Source organism: Bos indicus x Bos taurus, chromosome 6 (assembly GCF_003369695.1).
Source record: "Bos indicus x Bos taurus breed Angus x Brahman F1 hybrid chromosome 6, Bos_hybrid_MaternalHap_v2.0, whole genome shotgun sequence".
NCBI classification, from domain to species: Eukaryota; Metazoa; Chordata; class Mammalia; order Artiodactyla; family Bovidae; genus Bos; species Bos indicus x Bos taurus.
In genome coordinates this window covers 64520011-64540104 of record NC_040081.1, presented here as the reverse complement: position 1 = coordinate 64540104, position 20094 = coordinate 64520011, and positions in this window count along the sequence as shown.

Genomic DNA, 20094 nt, shown 5'->3' with positions numbered 1-20094 from the left:
TTAAAAATTAGGGCAGAAATAAGTGCAAAATAAAAAAAAAAGAGACCATAGCAAAAATCAACAAAGCCAAAAGATGGTTCTTTGAAAGGATAAATAAAATTGACAAACCATTAGCCAGACTCATCAAGAAACAAAGGGAGAAAAATCAAATCAATAAAATTAGAAATGAAAATGGAGAGATCACAACAGACAACACAGAAATACAAAGGATCATAAGAGACTATCATCAGCAATTATATGCCAATAAAATGGACAACGTGGAAGAAATGGACAAATTCTTAGAAAAGTACAACTTTCCAAAACTGGACCAGGAAGAAATAGAAAATCTTAACAGACCCATCACAAGCATGGAAATTGAAACTGTAATAAAAAATCTTCTAGCAAACAAAAGCCCAGGTCCAGACGGCTTCACAGCTGAATTCTACCAAAAATTTAGAGAAGAGCTAACACCTATCCTGCTCAAACTCTTCCAGAAAATTGCAGAGGAAGGTAAACTTCCAAACTCATTCTATGAGGCCACCATCACCCTAATACCAAAACCTGACAAAGATCCCACAAAAAAGAAAACTACAGGCCAATATCACTGATGAACATAGATGCAAAAATCCTTAACAAAATTCTAGCAATCAGAATCCAACAACACATTAAAAAGATCATACACCATGACCAAGTGGGCTTTATCCCAGGGATGCAAGGATTCTTCCATATCCGCAAATCAATCAATGTAATACACCACATTAACAAATTGAAAAATAAAAACCATATGATCATCTCAATAGATGCAGAGAAAGCCTTTGACAAAATTCAACATTGATTTATGATAAAAACTCTCCAGAAAGCAGGAATAGAAGGAACATACCTCAACATAATAAAAGCTATATATGACAAACCCACAGCAAACATTATCCTCAATGGTGAAAAATTGAAAGCATTTCCTCTAAAGTCAGGAACAAGACAAGGGTGCCCACTTTCACCATTACTATTCAACATAGTTTTGGAAGTTCTGGCCACAGCAGTCAGAGCAGAAAAAGAAATAAAAGGAATCCAAATTGGAAAAGAAGAAGTAAAACTCTCACTGTTTGCAGATGACATGATCCTCTACATAGAAAACCCTAAAGACTCCACCAGAAAATCACTAGAACTAATCAATGATTATAGTAAAGTTGCAGGACACAAAATCAACACACAGAAATCCCTTGCATTCCTATACACTAATAATGAGAAAACAGAAAGAGAAATTGAGGAAACAATTCCATTCACCATTGCAACAGAAAGAATAAAATACTTAGGAATATATCTACCTAAAGAAACTAAAGACCTGTACATAGAAAACTATAAAACACTGGTGAAAGAAATCAAAGAGGACTCTAATAGATGGAAAAATATACCATGTTCATGGATTGGAAGAATCAATATAGTGAAAATGAGTATACTACCCAAAGCAATTTATAGATTCAATGCAATCCCTATCAAGCTACCAACGGTATTCTTCATAGAGCTAGAACAAATAATTTCACAATTTGTGTGGAAATACAAAAAACCTCGAATAGCCAAAGCGATCTTGAGAAAGAAGAATGGAACTGGAGGAATCAACCTACCTGACTTCAGGCTCTACTACAAAGCCACAGTTATCAAGACAGTATGGTACTGGCACAAAGACAGAAATATAGATCAATGGAACAAAATAGAAAGCCCAGTGATAAATCCACACACATATAGACACCTTATCTTTGACAAAGGAGGCAAGAACATACAATGGATTAAAGACAATCTCTTTAACAAGTGGTGCTGGGAAAACTGGTCAACCACTTGTAAAAGAATGAAACTAGAACACTTTCTAACACCATACACAAAAATAAACTCAAAATGGATTAAAGATCTAAACATAAGACCAGAAACTATAAAACTCCTAGAGGAGAACATAGGCAAAACACTCTCCGACATACATCACAGCAGGATTCTCTATGACCCACCTCCCAGAATATTGGAAATAAAAGCAAAACTAAACAAATGGGACCTAATTAAACTTAAAAGCTTCTGCACCACAAAGGAAACTATTAACAAGGTGAAAAGGCAGCCTTCAGAATGGGAGAAAATAATAGCAAATGAAGCAACTGACAAACAACTAATCTCAAAAATATACAAGCAACTCCTACAGCTCAATTCCAGAAAAATAAATGACCCAATCAAAAAATGGGCCAAAGAACTAAATAGACATTTCTCCAAAGAAGACATACAGATGGCTCACAAACACATGAAAAGATGCTCAACATCACTCATTATCAGAGAAATGCAAATCAAAACCACTATGAGGTACCATTTCACGCCAGTTAGAATGGCTGTGATCCAAAAGTCTACAAGCAATAAATGCTGGAGAGGATGTGAAGAAAAGGGAACCCTCTTACACTGTTGGTGGGAATGCAAACTAGTACAGCCACTATGGAGAACAGTGTGGAGATTCCTTTAAAAACTGAAAATAAAACTACTTTATGATCCAGCAATCCCACTGCTGGGCATACACACTGAGGAATCCAGAAGGGAAAGAGACACGTGTACCCCAATGTTCATCACAGCACTGTTTATAACAGCCAGGACATGGAAGCAACCTAGATGTCCATCAGCAGATGAATGGATAAGAAAGCAGTGGTACATATACACAATGGAGTATTACTCAGCCATTAAAAAGAATACATTTGAATCAGTTCTAATGAGGTGGATGAAACTGGAGCCTATTATACAGAGTGAAGTAAGCCAGAAAGAAAAACACCAATACAGTATACTAACACATATATTTGGAATTTAGAAAGATGGTAACAATAACCCTGTGTACGAGACAGCAAAATAGACACTGATGTATAGAATACTCTTATGGACTCTGTGGGAGAGGGAGAGGGTGGGATGATTTGGGAGAATGGCACTGAAGCATGTATAATATCATGTATGAAACGAGTAGCCAGTCCAGGCTCGATGCACGATACTGGATGCTTGGGGCTGGTGCACTGGGACGACCCAGAGGGATGGTATAGGAAGGGAGGAGGGGGGAGGGTTCAGGATGGGGAACACATGTATACCTGTGGCTGATTCATTTTGATATTTGGCAAAACTAACACAATACTGTAAAGTTTAAAAATAAAATAAAAATTTAAAAAATAAATAAAATATTAAGTATATTGCTCCATATTTATTTATCATTATATTTTTAAAAAATTTTACTTTTCAGAAGAGTTTTATTTTGTTTTATTTGATTTGGTCACATTGTGCAGAATGCGGGATCTTAGTTAACTAAGCTAGTATCGAATCCATGCTCCCCCACAGTGGAAGCATGGAATCTTAACCACTGGACTGCCAGGCAAGTTCCGAGTGCAATTTTAGGTTCACAGCAGAATTGAGTGGGTACAGAGACTTGCCATATATCTACTACCCACATATGGTTTAGTGCTAAGAGTCATGTATGACACTTGTGACCCCATGGACTGTAGCCCACCAGGCTCCTCTGTCCATGGAATTTCTCAGGCAAGAATACTGGAATGGATTGCCATTTCTTCTCCAGGGTATCTTCCCGACCCAGGAATCATACCTGAGTATCCTGCATTGCAGGTGGATTCTTGCACTACAGGCAGATTCTTCACCAATTGAGCTATAAGGGAAGCCTACCCATGTATGCTTTAATATTTCTCTCTGCTGAGAAATTTCTGCACTTATTTTCCTGTGTGTGTGTGTGTGTGTGTTTTCTTAACTAGTTAGAAAGATGCTTGAGGCAAGGCTGAGCCAGACACTATGAACATTTGCCTTTTCAAGAGATAATCACTGCAAGTGTGTGGCTACCAATACATATTGAAACAAAAGTTAATAACTGTCTCAACTCTTTTATTTTGCTTTACTTTGCCCTCATGTTCTCCTCTGCTAGTGCAAGAATGTTAAATACTTAAGCCAAGCATCCCAGCCTTCGATGTTACCCTTTTTTTAATTGAATTTCAATACAAGAACCTATTATTTTATAAAGCATTATCCTATTATGTATTAATTATTCAATAAATATTAATTGGATAAAAGTAACTCCCTTTGAGTTACTGAGTGAACTCCGGGAGTTGGTGATGGACAGGGAGGCCTGGCGTGCTGCGATTCATGGGGTCACAAAGAGTCGGACACGACTGAGAGACTGAACTGAACTGATCTCCCTTTGAGGCATAAAAGGCTTAATCATTTTCAGCCTCTTTAAATATTTGTCAACTTATTTAGAAAATAACATAGAACTTCCCTATGAGACAGTTTTATTTTGTTCTTTTTTATTTTCTCAGCATTCAGCATGAAGTCTGTCACATAATAGGTATTCACAAAATACATGATCTGTAAATTGAGAAAGAAAAATTTCCCATTTTACATAGCTAAGATGTTATACAGAGACATGAAAGATTTTAGGGTAACATAGACTTCACATTCCTGCTTGCATATTCCTGGGTGATGATTTTTTAAATCCACATATTGACATGCATGTTTAAATACATGGATTATATTAACTTCATTAAAGACATTTAAAAGAGAGATATCAGTGATCACATTAGATTTTACTTGAATCCATTAAGCTATATGTCAAACTCTAGCATATTTATTAGCCAACAGATATATTGATATTTATGTCAAAAGCAAAGTCTTATAAAAGTTGTGATTTGTATTAACAAGATCATGGAAAATCAATAAGGTTTGTCCTAGATTGAGGAAGGAAGTCATAGATATACTACATGCTGACCGCTGAGTGCAAATGATTCAGTGTCTATAAAACCTTGAATGTATATTATCTGAATAATAAACTCTGACACTTTTATCTGTTTTATTGCTCATTTTTTTCTTCCATTAATTTGCTTTTTTGCATATTTTATTCCATGTGCTGTGGATATAAAATCAACTTACACAATTCTCTGGCTTTAAATAATTCTCAAGTATGAGGGAAAAATATTTTTCAACAAATAATGTAATACAATTAACTGTCTTATAGCACAGAATGGTACTGAAACTGAAAGAATATTAATGACACAAATGACTCTCAGTTTTAAGTACATGTGGAGGAATTTTTTTGAAAGTGGAGCACCTTCTACATGACCCTCTCATCTGGAACCATTATATCCTCTCTTACATCTTGCAAGCCTTAAATACAAGAAGGAAGAAGGTTCTGTAGCTGATGGTTGGCACATTTGTGACATGTTGCTGAGTCCTGCCCTAGTCCTTGGACAGGCCACTAAAAATAAATGAACCATGCCCCGCATTTCCAGTCATCAAAGTCTATGTTAATCTGTATTATTTTAAGCTACATCTTCATAGAATGCATGTCCATTGCCTTTATTAAGGCTGAATTTTAATATGCTGTTTTATTGCTTAATAATACAGATCAGTAATTTTCAAACTGGGATCAGAGGAGAACCAAGGATTTCATGGAATCTCCCTCAAGGACTTATATGATGAAGACTGCAAAAGTGAGCAAAGCAGTTCTTAAAAAAACCAATACAATATTGTAAAGAAATTAGCTTCCCATTAAAATAAATAAATTTATATAAAAAAAAATATATATATATTTTCCATGCAGGATTTCTATGTAAGAGAACCACAGAAGCACATTTAAAGGGAATATAATCATATGAGGTTCTAGGAAATATTTTTAAATGAAATAAAATCTAAATTAGTAGTGAAATTATTATGAGCAATAAGATTCTCTTTTACTATTTAGTTTCAGGGCATAAGAAGGTCTGAAAATTTCTGCAGTGTACCATATTAATTAAATTAAACTGCATCCCTTCTTTATGGTCTAGTTCTCTTCCTACTCTGCCTACTCTGGGGCTTTGGGAGAGTTACATAGGCCTCACCTTCAGCTTCCCATGTTATCAAATATGGGTTTTGGATTAAATTATGTGTGAGTTGATATTTACCATATCAAAATTATATGATTCATTGTGTCCCGAAGTGACAAAGTAATAGGCTGATGTGATTCTGCATTCAGTTTAGCTCTGTATAATTTACATTTAAATAAAAGATGAGAAATGGTCTCAGACTACTAGAAGTATTACACTGGAAAATTTTCAGGCTTTCAATAATTTAAATGTATTTTATTTAATATAGCAACTTCCTCTTGGGTTTTAGGCAAAGAAACAGATGTGATGTCTCCTGTAAATCACAAGAAAATTTTTCATGCAAGATGATTGACCTGAAGCCTGAAGGCAATTTTATGACTGAGAAGTATAATAGTCTGTGTACTCTAAAGAGTATTTGCATAACTTATATAAAAGGAAACCTGATTCATATGTGCCTCTGGGTAACAAATACATGACAAATAAATAAATGAATATTCTAAAAGCAATATTAAAATAACACTCTTGTCTGTCATTGATATGAGAATTGCTATTCATAACTCATAATATGTATACTCTCTTCTCTGTAGATTATGATTTAGAAAAATATTTCATTCTACAGGCTTTGATTGAAGTCCTAAGAAGTGAAAACATCTCACAGTAAAGAAACATCTGCATAAACATAACAGCTTGAATCAATGACATCAAAGAAAACAAAACTGTTTCTCTGAGTACATTGGTAAGATTTTAATGACACAGGCTGTAGAATAAAATTACCATCGGCCTGTCTCACATTCAGTTCAGTTCAGTCGCTCAGTCATGTCGGACACTTTGTGACCCCATGAATTGCAGCACGTCAGGCCTCCCCGACCATCACCAACTCCCGGAGTTCACTCAAACTCACATCCATCGGGTCGGTGATGCCACCTAGCCATCTCAACCTCTGTCGTCCCCTTCTCCTCCTGCCCCCAATCCCTCCCAGCATCAGAGGCTTTTCCAATGAGTCAACTCTTCTCATGAGGTGGCCAAAGTACTGGTGTTACAGCTTTAGCATCATTCCTTCCAAAGAACACCCAGGGCTGATCTACTTTAGAATGGACTGGTTGGATCTCCTTGCAGTCCAAGGGACCCTCAAGAGTCTTTTCCAGCACCACAGTTCAAAAGTATCAATCCTTCGGCACTCAGCTTTCTTCACAGTCCAACTCTCACATCCATATGTGACTACTGGAAAAACCATAGCCTTGACTAGACGGACTTTTGTTGGAAAAGTAATGTCTCTGCTTTTCAATATGCTATCTAGGTTGGTCATAACTTTTCTTCCAAGGAGTAAGTGTCTTTTAATTTCATGGCTATAGTCACCATCTGCAGTGATTTTGGAGCCCCCCAAAATAAAGTCTGACACTGTTTCCACTGTTTCCCCATCTATTTCCCATGAACTGATGGGACCAGATTCCATGATCTTCATTTTCTGAATGTTGAGCTTTAAGGCAATTTTTTCACTCTCCTCTTTCACTTTCATCAAGAGGCTTTTTAGTTCTTATTCACTTTCTGCCATAAGGGTGGTGTCATCTGCATATCTGAGGTTATTAATATTTCTCCCAGCAATCTTGATTCCAGCTTGTGCTTTAATTTCATTTTATATCATACAGTATACCAGGAAATGTGGTTATTTGCCATTTAACCTCTGGGTCCAGTGAATTTTTTCCAAATAATTTATATAAATAAAAATAAAGTGATAGTGAAACATAATTTTATTAGAAATAATTTAGTTAAGCTTTTTATTTTGAGATAACTGTAGATTCATTTGAAATTTTAAGAAATAATACAAAGATTGTATGGACCCTTAATCCATTATCCCTAATAACATCTTGCAAAAAGATAATGAAATATGACAAACAGAATATCGGCATTGATACAGTCAAGATACAGAAACTTTCCATCTCTACAAACCCCCCAAAATGTCGTTCCATAGTTGTATGAGACTCTTTCACCGGCTGCCCTATCCTTAATCCCTGTCATCTGTCCTCCAGTTCTAAACCATTTTCTATAATTCTGCCATTTCACTAATGCTCTATCAATGGAATAATATAGTATAGAGCTTTTGGGTATTGTATTTTTTTCAGTTAGCAAATTTTTCTGGAGATTCATTTAGGTTGTGTGTGTATCAATAGTTTATTCCTTGTTATTGCTAGGTAGTATTCCATGGTGTGAATATACCACAGTTGGTTTAGTCATTCAGCTATTAAAGGATATCTAGTTGGAGGCTAACGTTTCTGTATGTTCTTGTGTATTTATATTAACATCATTTTCATATTTATGGAATAAAGTTGCAATTTTATTTATTTATTATATAAATAATTTATATAAATTTATAATTTATATAAATATATATTATATAATATAATTATATAATTATTAATAATATTTAAATAATTGTTAATATACAAATATATAATTTATATTAAACTTATATAAATTTATAATTTATATAGAGTACAATTGATGAGTACTATGAAAATTGAATGCTTTGTTTTTTTTAAAGAAACTTCCAAATACTTTTAAGAGCAGCTGTACAATTTTATATTCCCACCAGCAATGCATGAATGATCTAGGATCCTTAGATCCCTACAAACATTTGTTGTTGTTTTCACCATTTTATTTTAACTGCTCTGACAGATGTGCAGTGATACCTTATTTGTGGTTTTAACTTGCATTCCTTGGATCACTAATGAAGTTGAATGTCTTTTTTCACATGCTTATTTGACATATGTATATTTTATTTACTAAAATAAATTTTCATGACCTTTGCCCATTTTCTAATTGGATTGTTGGTTCTTATCAAAAATCATCCTTTAAAAGTTCTCTATATACTCAAGACAGTTATTTGATGAATATGTGACTTCAAATTCCAGTATTCAGCTTATATTTTCATTCTCTTAAAAGCAAAAGTTTATAACTTCACTGAAGACCAAGTGACAGCTTTTCATTTGATAAATCATACTTTAGGGATCAAGACTTTTTTGTCTAGCTCTACAAATGCATTCTCCTATTTTCCCAAGAGTTTCATAAGTTTAACTTTTCCATTTAAGTCGATGATGCATTTTGAGTTAATTTTTGGATAGGATATGAGAATGAAGTCAAGATTTGTACTTTGTATATAAATGTCCACTGGTTCAAGTACCATTGATTGAAATGTCTATCTATTCCCTACTGAGTTACATTTGTACTTTTGCCCAAAATCAGTTGGGCAGGAGTTCTGGTTTCAGCCCAGACATGTTAAGAGCTCAGAAGTTGTCACTTTGCCCTTATGACAAAACAAAACAAGCAAACAAACTGAACATACTGAAAATCAATGACTTCTTGGACTTCTTACAGAAGTGAGGGTTTGGAAGAACCACTACCCTGGTATAGAAAGAAAGGCAGATCTAGAGTGTCACAACCAAGATTTATGTATCTAGGGTATTATATATCTATTAGAGCTGTAAACTGTCAGTAACACGTAAGTGGTGCTTTTGATGAATTGCTGGAGAATGAGTATGAGTTATCCAGATAAACTATCCCAGGCTGCAGTTTCTTCAGGTTTACCTCTAGAAACAGCATCAGGTTCTCACAGTTAAAATTCAAGAAAAATTTCTTCATGGTACTGGCGGGGACAGGGAAAAGTAATCAGTATTAAATGTGTCTGTCTTGATCTTTGGAAAAGAACTTGACCAGAGTCTTACCCAAGCTCAAGAAGAGCCTTGTTCAACTCCAATAACCTCTGGACTTACCATGTTACTTCAGAAGTGAGGGGAACCTTATTTTTAAAAGTTATAGTCCAGACATAAAGACCCAGTAAAAGACTGAGATTTAACAACAAATTATAGAATGTTTTCTGAACCCCACACCTAATCACTAAACCAACAGGGCTTCTGTATAATGACAATGGACTAAAGCAAAAAAAAAAAAAAAAAAATACTGCAAAACCCAGGCTTTCACTAAGAAGGAATATTTAGGAAAATCCAAAGTCAATCAGTTCAGTTCAGTCTCTCAGTAATGTCCAATTCTATGCAACTCCATGGACAGCAGCATGCCAGGGTTCTCTGTCCATCACCAACTCCAGGAGTTTACTCCAACTCATGTATTGAGTCAGTGATGCCATCCAACCATCTCATCTTCTGTCATCCCCTTCTCCTCCTGCCTTCAATCTTTCCCAGCCTCAGGGTCTCTTCAGATGAGTCAGCACTTCACATCAGGTGGCCAAAGTATTGGAGTTTCAGCTTCAACATCAGCCTTTCTAATGAACATTCAGGACTGATTTCCTTTAGGATGGACTGGTTGGATCTCCTTGCAGTCCAAGGGACTCTCAAGAGTCTTCTCCAACACCACAGTTCAAAACCATCAATTCTTCAGCACTCAGTTTTCTTTATAGCCCAACTCTCACATCCATACATGACCACTGGAAAAACCATAGCCTTGACAAGATGGACCTTGTTGGCAAAGTAATGTCTCTGCTTTTTAATATGCTGTCTAGGTTGGTTGTAACTTTTCTTCCAAGGAGTAAGCGTCTTTTAATTTCATGGCTGCAGTCACCATCTTCAGTGATTTTAGAGCCCCCCAAAATAAATTCTGACACTGTTTCCATTGTTTCTCCATCTATTTGTCATGAAGTCATGGGACTGGATGCCCTGATTTTAGTTTTCTGAATGTTGAGCTTTAAGCCAACTTTTTAACTCTCCTCTTTCATGTTCATCAAGGGGCTCTTTAGTTCTTCTTCACTTTCTGCCATAAGGGTGGTGTCATCTGCATATCTGAGGTTATTATTTCTCCTGGCATTCTTGACTCCAGCTTGTGCTTCTTCCAGACCAGCATTTCTCATGATGTACTTTGCATATAAGTTAAATAAGCACAATGACAATTTACAGCCTGATGTACTCCTTTTCATATTTGGAATCAGTCTGTCATTCCATATCCAGTTCTAACTGTTGCTTCCTGATCTACATACAGATTTCTCAAGAGGCAGGTCAGGTGGTCTGGTATTCCCATCTCTTTCAGAATTTTCCACAGTTTATTGTGATCCACACAGTCAAAGGCTTTGACATAGTCAAAAGCAGAAATAGATGTTTTTCTAGAACTCTCTTGCTTTTTTGGTGATCCAATGGATGTTGGCAATTTGGTCTTTGGTTCCTCTGCCTTCCCTAAATCCAGCTTGAACATCTGGAAGTTCACAGTTCATGTATTGTTGAAACCTGGCTTAGAGAATTTTGAGCATTACTTTCCTAGCCTGTGAGATGAGTGCAATTGTGCGGTAGTTTGAGCATTCTTTGGCATTGCCTTTCTTTGGGATTGGAATGAAAACTGACCTTTTCCAGTCTTGTGGCCACTGCTGAGTTTTCCAAATTTGCTGGCATATTGAGTGCAGCACTTTCATAGCATCATCTTTCAGCATTTGAAATAGCTCAACTGGAATTCCAGTACCTCCACTAGCTTTGTTTGTAGAGATGCCTCCTAAGGCCCACTTGACTTCACATTCCAGGATGTCTGGCTTTAGGTGAGTGATCACACCATTGTGATTATCTGGGTCGTGAAGATCTTTTTTGTACAATTTTTCTGTGTATTCTTGACACCTCTTCTTAATATCTTTTGCTTCTGTTAGGTCCATTTCATTTCTGCCCTTTATTGAGCCCATCTTTGCATGAAATGTTCCCTTGGTAAGTCTCATTTTCTTGAAGAGATCTCTAGTCTTTCCCATTCTGTTGTTTTCCTCTATTTCTTTGCATTGATTGCTGACGAAGGCTTTCTTATCTCTCCTTGCTATTCTTTGGAACTCTGCATTCAAATGGGTATATCTTTCCTTTTCTCCTTTGCTTTTGGCTTTTCTTCTTTTCACAGATATTTGTAAGGCCTCCTCAGACAGCCATTTTGCTTTTTTATATTTCTTTTTCTTGGGGATGTTCTTGCTCCCTGTCTCCTATACAATGTCATGAACCTCCATCCATAGTTCATCAGGCACTCTATCAGATCCAGTCCCTTAAATCTACTTCTCACTTCTTTTGTATAATTGTAAGGGATTTGATTTAGGTCATACCTGGCCGAAGAATTGATGCTTTTGAACTGTGGTGTTGGAGAAGGCTCTTGAGAGTCCCTTGGACTGCAAGGAGATCCAACCAGTCCATTCTGAAGGAGATCAGCCCTGGGTGTTCTTTGGAGGGAATGATGCTAAAGCTGAAACTCCAGTACTTTGGCCACCTCATGTGAAGAGTTGACTCATTGGAAAAGACTTTGATGCTGGGAGGGATTGGGAGCAGGAGGCAAAGGGGATGACAGAGGATGAGATGGCTGGATGGCATCACTGACTCAGTGCACATGAGTCTGAGTGAACTCCGGGAGTTGATGATGGACCAGGAGGCCTGGTGTGCTGCGATTCATGGGGTTGCAAATAGTCAGACATGACTGAGAGACTGAACTGAACTGAACTGACTGGTCTAGTGGTTTTCCCTACTTTCTTCAATTTAAGTCTGAATTTGGCAATAAGGAGTTCATGATCTGAGCATTAAGAAAGACAAAAGTAAGCATAACAGAGAATTTTGAAATCTCTAGTACCAATAGCTACGTATGTACGTGCTCTGTTAACTTGTTACATCTGACTCTTTAAACCATGGATTATAGCCCACCAATCCCCTCTGTCTATGGAATTTTCCAAGCAAGGATATTGGAGGGGTTTACCATTCCTACACCAAGGGATCTTCTCAACCCAGTGATTGAACCTGTGGCTCTTGTGCCTCCTGCATTGGCAGGTGGATTCTTTACCAAGGCATCACCTGGGAAGCCAATTGATAGGTATAAAAAATCTTAAACACATACTAAATTCTAGCTATAGAAACATAAAACCTACCTTAAATGACTATATCAGTTGTTATCATCCAAAACATCATGTCAGACTTACAGAAAAATTATGAGGCACACAAAAAACCAAGGAAAAAATCACAGTGTTAAGATAAAAAGCAAACATCAGAAGCCAACAAAAGTGATAAAAAGTTTGGAATTGTTAGACAGAAAATTTTAAATAACTATGATTAATATGTTAAAGGCACTAATATATAAGCATAGATAACATGTAATAACAGATGACTAATATAAACAGAGAATTGATGCTTTTGAACTGTGGTGTTGGAGAAGACTCTTGAGAGTCCCTTGGACTGCAAGGAGATCCAACCAGTCCATTCTGAAGGAGATCAGCCCTGGGATTTCTTTGGAAGGAATGATGCTAAAGCTGAAACTCCAGTACTTTGGCTACCTCATGCGAAGAGTTGACTCATTGGAAAAGACTCTGATGCTGGGAGGGATTGGGGCAGGAGGAGAAGGGGACGACAGAGGATGAGATGGCTGGATGGCATCACTGACTTGATGGATGTGAATCTCAGTGAACTCTGGGAGTTGATGATGGACAGGGAAGCCTGGTGTGCTGTGATTCATGGGGTCGCAAAGAGTCAGACACGACTGAGCGACTGATCTGATCTGATCTGAATATAAATAGAGACATAAAAATTCTGAGAAAAGGGGATATTCTAGAAGTGAAAAAAAAAATAAACATTTCCTTTACTATACTCATCAGTACATGAGACATAGCTGAATAAAAAAATCAATAATTTTGATGTTTACATAAACTTCCCAAACTGTCATGCAAGAGCAAAATTAAAATTGAAAACAAACAACCACAAAGCACAGAACACAGTATCCAAGATCCATTAATGATTTTAAAATGTGCAAAATATGTATACTTGAAATACCAGGCAGAAGAAGAAAGAACAGCATTTAAGAAATTTTTGAAGTAATAATGGCCAAGAATTTTTAAATTTGGCAACAGACACCAAACCAGAGAGCCAGGAAACCAATAGAAAACCAGGTAGGGTAACAGGCAACAAAAAAAGCAACCACAAAATATACCTAAGCATATCATAGTAAAACCTTTGGAGAAAACACAATTAAAAATCTTCAGGGAAGACAGAGATAAAATATTTATATAGAGAATTAACAAAACAATCACAATGGACTGACTTTTATTCAGAAACCATGCAAGCAAGAAAAGTGTGAAATGAAATATCCGAAATATTGAAAGAAAAAATCTACCAAACTAGCATTCTATATCTTGTGAAATTATCCTTCTAAAGTGAATAAGCAATAACCTTAAAGAAAATCGGAGGAAATTCACTCTCTGCATACCTGGTCCAGGAAGAAATATCAACATTATTTAGGAAGCAGGGAAATTATTCAAAACCTTTAACCTACATAAAGAAGGGAAGATTTTCCAAGGAATAAATAAAGGCCTAGAGATCCAGGGTAGAATAAAGAATGATGTGAAATGATCTAACTATATTACCAATGAATAAAATAGTCCAACTGAAGAGGGTGGGAGGCTAAGTTGCTGATGTAAGTAACTTTGGTAATGAGTAGTGTTTGTAACACTAAAGTCCAAAGAAGCTGCACATAAATATTCTACTTTATCTGATGGAATTGTTTCCCATAGGGTTACACGTTAACAGTGCTTATACTTCTATAACTCTGTCCTGTAATTAAGCAATTATATAAATGAATTGCAGATTTTTTAAAAAATCATAGTTGGTGGAGGCCGAGTTTCTCACTCTTGGAGTGATAGGCTACAAATATAAGCAAAAGAAAGATTCTAGAATTAATGCTTGTGGTAATTCAAGTTTGTGACATCCTTATAAATGCATGTTTGAGTGACTGAGTGAGTGAAGTCGCTCAGTCGTGTCCGACTCTGCGACCCCATGAACTGTAGCCTACCAGGCTCCTCCATCCATGGGATTTTCCAGGCAAGAGTACTGGAGTGGGTTGCCATTTCCTTCTCCAGGAGATCTTCCCAACCCAGGGATTGAACTCAGGTCTCCTGCATTGTAGGCAGATGCTTTACTGTCTGAGCCACCAGGGTTGCCTACTTACAGATGGCTACATTTATACATATGTTTATATACATCAGATTTATAAACACACATATTTTCTTGCTACATCAACTGAGAGGGTTTAGAAGCAATGGTATACCAAAAGCAACAAGCACATCTACACACAGTTCTTGATTTCTAATACCATTCTCCATTAAAAGCAGCTCTGCAGAGAAATGGTTGGATATTAATAGAGCTGGAAATACATAATATGAGCCTGAGGCATCTCATAGTGTTTAAGAGTAAAGAAATACTCAGAAGCAATCAATCAAATCAACCAAAAATTTTACAATGATTGGTGTATGTCAAAACAACAGCAACAACAAAACACAGGGGTTTATTGAAAGAGCTTCCAATGGCAGAGTTTAAAGCAATTTGAGCAAGAAGATAAATAAATTAGTACTGGATTTAATCTAGGGTACAGAAGAACTATATAAGTTCATATTGTTAGAAATAAATGATTGAATATCTAAATGAGTTGTATAGAAAAGACAGATCTATATGGAAGAATTTAAAGCGATTCATGTAGATATTCCAGTCAGAAAGGAGAATACAACTGCCAATTCATTAAGTGTGAGCATCACATTGTGATGCTGCTGCTGCTGCTAAGTTGCTTCAGTCGTGTCTGACTCTGTGAGACCCCATAGACAGCAGCCCACCAGGCTCTCCCGTCCCTGGGATTCTCCAGGCAAGAACACTGGAGTGGGTTGCCATTTCCTTCCCCAATGTATGAAAGTGAAAAGTGAAAGTGAAGTTGCTCAGTCGTGGCTGACTCTTAGCGACCCCATGGACTGCAGCCTACCAGGCTCCTCCGTCCATGGGATTTTCCAGGCAAGAGAACTGGAGTGGGGTGCCATTGCCTTCTCCGGTCACATTGTGACTTCTTTGTAAATAATATATTCACTAGCACAAAAATCAAGATAAAAAAGAGTCATTTTATAGTTTAAGAACCTAAGAATCAATTTTTAGACAGATGAACTAGGTTAACATCAATGGTGGAAAATCATATAGACTATATACATTCTTGATATGATGTGATGAAACGGGCACTTTAACTCTTTGATCTTCAATACCCCTAACCTGTACTTTTCAAGCTTGCTAAGGTTATCGAAAACCATTAACGTCCGAGAAGCAGTCTTAGCCAAAAGAAGCCTAAGGAAACATTATTTTTAAATATAATATGATGTCCTTGCAATGATTCCAGGATAATAAAAGAGCATTAAATAAATTTAAGAGAATCTTCTTAAAGTGTGGGCTTAAATGAATAATAATATATCAATATTGGTTGTTTAATTGAAACAAAGTTACCATGACAATGTGAGATGTTAGCAATAGGGGAAAAGAATGTGTATATGGGAACTTTCTGTACTACATTAGCAATTTTGCTGTAAATCTAAAATTTTCTTAAAATATTTTATAAAAAGAAACAAGAACTCAGTTTGCATATTTTCCCGGGTCTACTTACATATTCTTTATTCTATTCCATTGATTTATGAGTCTATACCCCCACCTACACCACACAATCTTGGTTATGTCTGCCATATAATGCCTTCAAATGAGATAGACTAAGCATTTATCATTTTACTTCTAGTTTTCAAAATTATTTGAGTCATTCTTGTTTCTTTGCCTTTCCAGATAACTTTTAGAACAATCTTGTCTATATTAACTATAAATCTTATTGGGATTTTGACAGCAAATGTATTAAAATTAAATATCAATGAGGGTAACATATCTTTGCTGCATCTTCCAACTCATGAATACATATGTAAGTGCATATCCACACTCATTCTGCTCTTATGGAATTTCTTTCATTAACATTTTGTAGTTTCACCATGTGAATATTACACATGATTGATTGCATACACATTTAGGCATAATTATTTTTAACAGAAGTAAATGACATAGATTTTTAAATTTTGGTGTTCGTGTTTTCATCGCTAGATTTGTTACTGTTGTTCAGTCACTGAGTCGTGTCTGACTCTTAACAACTCCATGGACAGCAGCATGCCATGCTTCCCTGTCCTTCACAATCTCCTAGAGTTTTCTCAAACTCATATCCATTGAGTCAGTGATGCTATCCGAACATCTCTTCCTCTGTCACCCCCTTCTCCCTCTGCCCTCAGTCTTCTCCAGCATCAGAGTCTTCTCCAATAAGTTTGCTCTATGCATCAGGTAGCCGAAGTATTAGAGCTTCAGCTTCAGCATCAGTCCTTCTGATGAACATTCAGCGTTGATTTCCTTTAGGATTGATCGGTTTGATCTTGGAGTCCAAGGGGACTTTCAAGAGTCTTCTCTAGCACAGTTCAAAACATCAACTCTTTGACATCCAGCCTTCTTTATTGTCCAACTATCACACCAGTACATGTCTACTGGAAAGAAACATAGCTTTGACTATTTGTTGGCAAAGTGATGTCTCTACTTTTTAATATGCTGTCTAGGTTTGTCATAGGTTTTCTTCTAAGGAGCAAGCATCTTTTAATTTCATGCCTGCAGTCACTGTCCACAGTGATTTTGGAGTCCAAGAAAAGAAAATCTGTCAGTGCTTCTACTTTTTTCCCTTCCATTTGTCATGAAGTGATAGGACCTGTTGCCATGATCTTACTTTTTTGAATGTTTAGTCTTAAGCCAGTTTTTTCACTCTTCTCTTTCACCCTCATCAAGAGGCTCTTTAGATCCTCTTTGCTTTCTGCCATTAGCATGCTAGTGCTGCACTCAATATGCCAGCAAATTTGGAAAACTCAGCACTGGCCACAGGACTGGAAAAGGTCAGTTTTCATTCCAATCCCAAAGAAAGGCAATGCCAAAGAATGCTCAATACTGCACAATTGTACTCATCTCACACGCTAGTAAGGTAAGGCTCAAAATTCTCCAAGCCATGCTTCAGCAATACATAAACCGTGAACTTCCAGATGTTCAAGCTGGTTTTAGAAAAGGCAGAGGAACCAGAGATCAAATTGCCAACATCTGCTGGATCGTTGAAAAAGCAAGAGAGTTCTAGAAAAACATATATTTCTGCTTTATTGACTATGCCAAAGCCTTTGACTGTGTGGATCACAATAAACTGTGGAAAATTCTGAAAGAGATGGGAATACCAAACCACCTGACCTGCCTCTTGAGAATCTTATATGCAGGTCAGGAAGCAATAGTTAGAACTGGACATGGAACAACAGACTGGTTCCAAATAGGGAAAGGAGTATGTCAAGGCTGTATATTGTCACCCACTGAACTGAACTGAACTGAACTGAAGAGTACATCATGAGAAACACTGGACTGGAAGAAGCACAAGCTGGAATCAAGATTGTTGGGAGAAATATCAATAACCTCAGATATGCAGATAACACTACCCTTATGGCAGAAAGTGAAGAGGCACTAAAAACCCTCTTGATGAAAGTGAAAGTGGAGAGAGAAAAAGTTGGCTTAAAGCTCAACATTCAGAAAACTAAGATCATGGGATCTGGTCCCATCACTTCATGGCAGATAGATGGGGAAACAGTGGAAACAGTGGCTGACTTATTTTTTTGGACTCCAAAATCACTGCAGATGGTGATTGCAGCCATGAAATTAAAAGACATTTACTCCTTGGAAGGAAAGTTATGACCAACCTAGATAGCATGTTAAAACGCAGAGACATCACTTTGCCAACAAAGGTCCGTCTAGTCAAGGCTATGGTTTTTCCAGTGGTCATGTATGGATGTGAGAGTTGGACTGTGAAGAAAGCTGAGCACCAAAAAATTGATGCTTTTGAACTGTGGTGTTGGAGAAGACTCTTGAGAGTCCCTTGGACTGCAAGGAGAACCAAGCAGTCCATTCTAAAGGAGATCAGTCCTGGGTGTTCATTGGAAGGACTGATGCTCAAGCTGAAACTCCAATACTTTGGCCATCTCATGTGAAGAGTTGACTTATTGGAAAAGACCCTGATGCTGGGAGGGATTGGCGGCACGAGGAGAAGGGGACAACAGAGGATGAGATGGCTGGATGGCATCATGGACTCAATGGACATGAGTTTAAGTGAACTCCGGGAGTTGGTGATGGACAGGGATGCCTGGCGTGCTGTGATTCATGGGGTCACAAAAAGTTGGACACGACTGAGCAACTGAACTGACTGACTGAACTGATCTGCCTTAAAATCTCTACAGCATTACTTTTAGAGGATTCCATCTACTTTTATGGTTCAGACTAACATAGAAACTTTTTTGAGACTTGAAACTATTTAATACACTTTTTTGTAACAATGTATTTTATTTTCACAAATGATAACTACATTATTCTTTATTTGAAAATCCATACTAATGATCCTCTCAAGCCATCAGAGTCTGAACTGAGTCAGTCTTCCTGCATCTAAACTAGCGATCTATGGCCCTTTGTAGCTAACACTTCTGACTTTCTGGTTTTAGGATAGAAAATATTACATAGTTTCTAGTGCTTTTTACCTAGCATAAGTCCTGAGAACAAGAATTACGTCACAGGCTAATTTAACCTTCTTTTCATTTGGTCTAGTCACTAGTGTCAGTGATTTGTAAAAGTTTTTTGCTGAGCCACCCAGGATAAATGGTTGTAGAGCTGATATATTTCACTTCCCACTGCTGGCTAAAGTCTGGTTTTGAATGAACTGATTGTAGAAGATTAGGATTTAAAATTAGTAATTTCATATCGATGAGCAAATTTTTAAGTTTGGTTAGAGTTGTTTCACTATGATTGCTACAAAAGCTGCCATTTTTTTTCTGAATTGGAAATAAATGAGATATAGAGGGAGTGGCAGTTTTATATGGTTTCAGGGAAGCTTCTGCATGCAGCAGCATGATTGGCATGTACCATGCCTAACCTTCAGTATGAGATGCTAGTAAGGCTCTGCTACCTCTTCTCTGTCTGCTAGATTTAATATCCCTCAGCTTCAACCACAAATTGGAATTTTTCCATGCTCAAATTATAGGCAAATTCTTCCAGCTATCCTTATCCTATCTATTTCCAGACTAATACTCAATATAGTCCAAATCCTAGGCTACTTCAAGCAGAATATAACCTCAGTTATTAAATTTCATTTAATCAAATAATAGAATTTTTTTTACTTTCATAGTCACTCTACCTGGGTTAATTAAATCCTAACAAACAAAAAAAAATCATGCTCAACTCTCATTAATATATGATTTAATCTAAGTGGTTTGACTGGCCAAACTATATTAAATCTCATCTATATTTCTAGCAGATTGTGCAATATTACCTTCTAGTAGTTCAAGTGTCAATACATTTTTTTTCATATTTTATAGTGACTATCAACATTAACTTGTACATTTTATATCTAGAGTAATTTTAAGACCCTT